A 7661-nucleotide genomic window follows, 5' to 3' on the forward strand; every position below is an offset into this window, starting at 1 on the left:
TTTTTTGCAGGGCAATGGGGGTTAAGTGACTTGCCCAGGGTCACACAGCTAGTAAGTGTCAAGTGTCTGAGGCTGGATTTGAACTCAGGTACTCCTGAATCCAGGGCTGGTGCTTTATCCACTGCACCACCTAGCCGCCCCTGTGTTTTTTTTTTTTAATCATTAACTGCATTTCAATATGATGGGTTTTCTTTGTAACCCAATGTATTTTATTATATACATTTTTTTAAAATGAGGCAATTGGGGTTAAGTGACTTGCCCAGGGTCACACAGCTAGTAAGTGTTAAGTGTCTGAGGCCAGATTTGAACTCAGGTCCTCCTGACTCCAGGGCCGGTGCTCTATCCACTGTGCCACCTAGCTGCCGCTATTATATACATTTAAAGACATTATTCTGAGAAGGGGTCCCTAGGCTTCAGCAGACTGCCAAAGGAGCCCAGGCACCAAAATGGTGATGAACTCCTGCTCTAGGGCATTTCTGTAAAGTTTAGTGCAGGTGCTTATGAGACTTCTTCCAGATGTGAGATTTTATGAATCTATAAATGTTGGATGTTCTCTCTGATAGAGGCCATTTTTTTTTTCATAGGTTCAGAGTCGGAGCCAACATCCCCCATTCCGGAAGCTGGCTTCAACATCACGAAGAGAAAGAGTGAGTTATTCTCATAGGGTCGGGTTGGCTTTTTTGTGTCAGTCATTATCTCTAGTCTCATCCAGTCCAATTAAAAACTGGGTTATCCCAGAGCCAGGTGGACCCACCCCAAAGAGGACACACGACTGGTTCTCCCATCTTGGAGCCCATGTCTCTGGTCTTCTCACATCTGGGTCAGAGGAGCCCAATCCTCAGGGGATCCAACTATGTCAGTATGCTCAAGGAATGCATCCTCCCAGCTGTCTCTTTGACAAACATAGTAGGAGGGGCAGGGTGAAGGCAGTAGGATGTGGTAGAGAGAATACTAGGCTTACTGGAAGGAAGGAGGAAGGAGGGAGGAAACCCTGGCAGTCTCATTTTCAATGTTTATGAGCTGTGTAACCTTGGTGTGGTGAGTAAAATTGCAACAAAGGCATACTGAGACATAGTTTTCTCCAGGGCAGGATAATATTTATTTTATTTATTTTTTTTTTTTTTAGTGAGGCAGTTGGGGTTAAGTGACTTGCCCGGGGTCACACAGCTAGTAAGTGTCAAGTGTCTGTGGCCGGATTTGAACTCAGTTACTCCTGATTCCAGGGCCAGTGCTCTATCCACTGTGCCACCCAGCTGCCCCCAGGATAATATTTTATTAATAATGATGAGTATACTGTCAGCAAAATGGGTCACACTGGCCATCTAAGCCAAAAAGCCAGGGACCTAAGCACGATCAATTTATTAGTTAGGCTATCTATCAGCAATCAATAAATTGGGACAATGGCCTCTCTCAACGACTAAAGACCCAGAATAAGACCAGACAAGGTCTTTCAAACCTAGGTGTGTTTTCCTTCTGATTGGCCAAGAGTATATCTTTTAGACCACCCCTGGCAAAGATAAGACAATCCTGAATCTTTCACCTGAGGATTGCTCCTGTCTCCCAGTGAAGAAGTAGTTGGGAGGAGCTGAGGTCACTCTTAACTCACCTCCTTATTAAAACATTTACCAATCAGGATTGTCTTACCTTTGCCAAAAAAACAAACAATAAACATTTAAAATAATAGAGAAACAAGGGGCAGCTAGGTGGCACAGTGGATAGAGCACCAGCCCTGGATTCAGGAGGACCTGAGTTCAAATCCGGCCTCAGACACTTAACACTTACTAGCTGTGTGACCCTGGGCAAGTCACTTAACCCCAATTGCCTCACTAAAAAAAAATATTGCATAGGGCAGTAAATCAGAAGGGAGAAACAGTAAATTTATCACTGCTTCAGGAGTTTCTTTGAGTTGGCATAATCCAGTTACTTTCTTTCAACCATCAGGGTTAAGTGACTTGCCCAGGGTCACACAGCTAGTGTCAAGTGTCTGAGGCTGGATTTGAACTCAGGTCCTCCTGAATCCAGGGCTGGTGCTTTATCCACTGTGCCACATAGTTTCCCCCTCTTCTGTATCTCTTCACAAATTTGTGTGTCATCCTTACACAGGGGCCATGCTAATCTTCTCTGTATTGTTCTAATTTTATTATATGTGCTTCTGAAGTGATCCCACTTGATTTTTCCCTCTTCTTCCACTGCCAAGTCTTCTCCATCTGCAACATCTCTCACACCCAGGCCCTTCTCTTCACTAATAGCACCATTCCTTTCATTCAGGTCCTCCAACTCTCTCACTTAGATAGTTGCACCAGCCTCCTAATTGGTCTCTTGCCTTCCAATCTCTCCTTCCTCTCTAATCCATCTCCTATATAGTTGCCAAATTAATACTCCTAAGAGACAGATTTGACCATGGATGAATGACTGAAAAAGAATTTATCAAGTGCTTGCTATTTGCCAAGCCTTGGGGGTAAGAATATAAAAATTGTGATGGTCTGTTCTCACAGAGTTTGCACTCTAATTGGGGGAGATAACTCATGAAAGGTCAGCTGCAGCAGATGGAAGGGTCGGCAAGTCCCAGCCCTGGAGCAGTGATGAATTTACTCAAGAATATTCAGTGACTGATGGGGAAACACTCCCACTTTCCTTAAGGTTAACCAGATTTGCCTCCTGGAATGAGGTGCATATGACATGAAGGGTCACACTTGATCTCCTACTGTACAACATTTGATGTGGACACTTTCTATAGAGAGAACTTTTTCTCTCTTTAGATTTAGTAATGAGGGAGTAGTGTGACCCTATCCTGGTCAAACCACAAATTCCAGGAACTACAACTATATCCATTCCCTTCCAGAAGGAAATAACAGTTTCATAAAATATATTATCATTATCATCGATGGAAAACATATCAAAAACCACAGATGCCATAGTATAGGAGTAGCTAGGTGGTGTAGTGGATAGAGTACCAGGCCTGGTGTCAGGAAAACCTGAGTTCAAATCCAGCCATAGACACATACTAGCTGTGTGACCCTGGGCAAGTCACTTAAACCTGTTTGCCTCAGTTTTCCCATCTGTAAAATGATCTGGAGAAGGACATGGTAAACCACTCTGATATCTTTGCGAACAAACCTCGAAGGGGATCACGAAGAGTCAGACATACTGAAGACAACCAACCAATCATCATCAATAACAACAAAAGGTCAATGGGATACAAGTCCTTCTCTAGGAAGAAGGGGAAGTAGCAGGGTAGCCTGCAAGGGTATGATTGGAGCATCTTAGGGTCTTTTGGTAACTCTCAATGGGATCACTCAGGAGATACAAGGAAGACTAGACAGTAATGAACCTCCCATCACGAGCTGTTCTTCCTAAACTTACTTCCCCAACATTATATTATGGTCTTCCTTTTCCCATCATTACTTTAACCTTGGGGCTCTGATTTTTGGCTCAACTGGGACTAAAGACCAAAAAAGGTGAGATGACAGGGAGAGGAATACTTGCTCACAGAGGAAGTCTGCACTCAGTTGGAAATGAATGACGAAAGACCTCTTGGCAGTGTTCATAGTTAACAGTACTGATAAGTAGGGCTCCAAAGGTATCTTCCACTGATGTCACTTCATGTGAACCCAATCTTTGGGCTGTAGGGAGTGACACAGTCCATTGAGGGCTCTTGGCGATGCCTCCAGAACTTGAGAATGGAAGGCTTTAAGATATTTCATCAATGTCACAATGAAAAATTGAATACCAAGGGTTTCAAGTGGGGATGTTGGTATCTTACAAGTCTTCTCATGAGTACTTCCTGTGGGCTGAGTTCAGTTTTATGTATTTAGGATGGGTTTCACACTCAGAAGAGCATGGGGCCTCTGTCTGGTTTCAGCCTGTGTCTTGGGCAACTCAGCATTCCAGATACTATTATGTGTTTCTACTCCTCCAACTGATTAAGGGTGGTGAGGGACAGGAAAATGCTGTTGAGTTGGAGAACTTTGCATAATTCCCTGAAAGATGAGTGTTGTAGATTGAGTGCTGCACTTGGAGTGAAGAAGACCTGAATTCGAATGTTGCATCAGGCAGACTTACTAGCCCTGTGATCTAGAATGGGTTACTCAACTTCTTGCAGGCTCAGTTTCTACTTTACAGGGTTGTTGTGAGGACTAAACAAGGTGATATTATACATGCATGCATACGCATGTGCACACACATATACATACAACAGGTGGACACAACACAATGTATATTACATGTGTGTCACATACACATGCACACACATGGGATACAGACACACTGTAATATACATATAATTGTATATGTACATGTGTATATGCACACTGTAACGATTGGAATGACGCCACCTGCTGGAGACTTACTGTAGAGGAGTTCTGCCCATGAAGCGAAGGTCTTTGAGGGCAAGACCAGGAGTCTTTTCTTTGGTATCAGGAAGTGACGCGGGCTAGTGGGAGGAGGAAGGAGGAGACTGGCGCTGACTCTAGGGCTCTTTCCTGAGGACGCTGGCGGAGAAGGGAGCTAGAAATGTGCTCTCCCTTTAATAGATAGGAATCTAGGCCTTTCTCTCTCTCTTTACCAAATTCTTATTCTCCTTAATAAATGCTTAAAAGTCTAACTCTTGCTAAAGCTTGTAATTGATTGGCGACCACTCATTAGATAGTTTAGACAATACATAAATGCATGCATACACACATATATACATACATACACATTTATACACACTATCTATCTATCCATCTATCTATGCACACATCTCTTTGCAAATCTTAAAACTCTTTATAAATCAATGACTGGAGATTGTATTTGGGTCAAGAGGCTTAGTCATACCCTGCTGGTGTTAGATGAAATAGAAGCCATTTTGGAACAAGGAGGCGACCTCAGAAGTGGAGACCTAGTCTCTTTCCCCCATCCCTTGACCAGAGGATGAATGTGGAAAGGTTGGAAGATTTTAGATTTGTCGTGGATATCCTAGCAGTGTCCCTAGAACAGCAGTGCTTGACAGGGGTGTTTGCATTGATATCTGAGGAAAAAGACTAAATAAAGAAAGCTCTACAAGCTCAACAGAAAGCCTCACCTTGCTTAAAGGAAAATTCATGAGATCCTGAAAGGGGAGGACAACTTCAAGCAACGGGGTGCTGTAAATTACCCCTTTGCCATGAATGTTCTTTAACCTCTGCTCTTTCTGTAGTAGAATAAGTGGCATATCCTAGATTGCAAAGGAGATTCCTTCCCATAAAATAAAGGGTGTGGAAGGCTGGTGTGAGAATGAGCATGCTGGGGCAGCTAGGTGGCGCAGTGGATAAAGCACCAACCCTGGATTCAAGAGGACCTGAGTTCAAATCTGCCCTCAGACACTTGACACTTCCTAGCTGTGTGACCTTGGGCAAGTCATTTAACCCTCATTGCTCTGCAAAAGAAAAAAAGAGAGAGAATGAGCATGCTGGTCAGACATAGTTTCAATAGTAGTAGGAAGAGGGTCAGTAACTGGTGAGAAAGCATGTGGTTAGAAGAAGTGAAAATTTGAATGAATTTATCAAATTTTGGATGAATGAATTGAAAAGCATTGGTGTCTAGTCCTTTGAGAAGCACTGAGGATACAAAAACAACAGGAAAGAGTCCCTTCTCTCAGTGGGGTTTCACTTTACTTCCTCTCCCACCTTGCAAACAGCCTTGACACTACCACTTCCTCTAGTTCCTGTACCAGAATTCACTTTGCTGATGCTCCTGGAAGGGGTGGGTTTTAAAGCTATCACCACCACCACCACCATCATCACCATCATGGCTATTGTCATATTCTACTCCTGGCACTAGGTGGCACCATAGCACACAGAGTGCAGGATCTGGAATCAGGAAGACTCATATTCCTGAGTTCAAATCTAGCCTCAGTCATTTATTAGCTGTGAGACACTGGGCAAGTCATTTAACCCTTTTCACCTCAGTTTCCTCATCTGTAAAATGAGCTGGAAAAGGAAATAACAAACAATTCCAGTATCTCTGCCAAGAAAACCCCAAATGAGGTCACAGAGAGTTAGGCATCACTGAACAACAACAGCAGCTGAGATAGAAATGTCTACTTCCATTTGAAAGTGATAGATAAGGATAATTCTGCATAAGGGAGGGTGATGACACCTGCTCTGCAATCTATGATAAAGTCTAAAGTCTCAGAGCCCTTAACAAAGCATTCGGTATGTGGGCCAGCTTGGCAAGACTGGGGTTTCTCATGAAGTCATTCTGCCCTAGGCTGTCTTAGTGGGAGAACTTCACATGGAAGGGTAGAGGCACCTGTTGTCTGGGCAGGTGAAGACACTCCTTTCTCCAAAGTCTGGGTTGATTATAGTAAATAATACCTGTCAGTTGTTCTGAAACCTAGGGATTTAAAAGACCCTCCCCTCTATTCCAGCCTCTGGGTTGACAATTATGTCTATGCATTTCTCAGCCTCCTCATCAGTTTGACTGAAGGTTCTTTGAAGGCTATATTGGTTTGATCTCAAAGGGCTCCCTTATCTTTTTTCCTGTTGTTGTTGCTGAGTTGTTTCAGTCATGTCTAAATTGAATTGCTAATTCCTACCATAAGGGTCAGTTGATGCCCATTTCAGACTTTAAATGGCTACTCTATGTGGCCAATCAGATTCTAAAAGATGCAAAAGTTGGAGTGGCCCATTCATGACCAATGAAGGACATGAAATGTAGAGGCTTCCATTCCCTGCCTTATAAAGGTTATGAAATCATGAGTGGTTTATTTGTGTATTAAAACCAGGAATTGGGAATGACAATAAGTTTTTGAGACCAAACCTGTAAAAACAAAGGAGATGAGCCTATTGACTAGGGAGTAGAGTTAATCGGTGAAGTCCTTTTAGTGAGCAAGAGGAAAGAAGTCAAATAAAATCAATAACCATTTGTTTAGCACCTACTATGTTCAGAGCACTTTACTAAGTACTTTGCTAATTTGATTCTCACAACAATGCTGGAAGGTAGGTATTATTATTAGCCCCATCTTACAGTTGGGGAAACAGAAGTTGACAGAAGTTAAATGATTTGCTCAGGGTCACATAGCTAGTAACATGCAAACAACTATACAAAAAAAAAAACTACGTATAGGATAAATTGGAGATAATTAGCAGTCTTATGGAGGGAAATATCTCTTCTGAGTTCATGTGGTATGGTATTGCTGCTGAATTAAATCTACCACAAAGCAGAAATTATAGAGGTAAAAGCTACATTTTATTATGTTTACATACAGGTTGGGGTGGGGGTAGAAAAATAACCCCTGAATCCTGATCAAGATTCTTTTTTTTTAAGAGGAGCAATGTATAATTGGAAAGGTTTATTTATTACTTACATGACTAAAAGGGTATAGCTAACAGAAATCATCCTTCAAAGTTCCTATTACAGGCAGATTTTTTAAATCTATCATTGATTTCTCAACATTTGTTTTTTGTTTTTTTTGTTTGTTTGTTTTTTGAGGGCAAATGGGGGTTAGGTGACTTGCCCAGGGTCACACAGCTAGTAAGTGTCAAGTGTCTGAGGCCAGATTTGAACTCAGGTTTTCCTGAATCCAGGGCCAGTGCTTTATCCACTGAGCCACCTAGCTGGCCCATAACGTTTGTTTTTATAAGATTTCTGGTTCCCCCTCCCTTCCCTCCCTCCTCCCCAAGACAGCAAGCAATCTGATA

General features: G+C 42.5%; 1 non-coding gene across 1 annotated transcript; it reads right to left on the reverse strand.

Annotated features, from left to right (window-relative positions):
* Positions 1 to 2058: 2058 nt before the first annotated feature.
* Positions 2059 to 2165, reverse strand: LOC122752228. Its single transcript, XR_006356014.1, has one exon. It is a non-coding gene; the product is annotated as a U6 spliceosomal RNA (small nuclear RNA).
* Between the last annotated feature and the right edge of the window lie 5496 nt (positions 2166 to 7661).

Source organism: Dromiciops gliroides, chromosome 3 (assembly GCF_019393635.1).
Source record: "Dromiciops gliroides isolate mDroGli1 chromosome 3, mDroGli1.pri, whole genome shotgun sequence".
In the NCBI taxonomy this organism is placed as follows: Eukaryota; Metazoa; Chordata; class Mammalia; order Microbiotheria; family Microbiotheriidae; genus Dromiciops; species Dromiciops gliroides.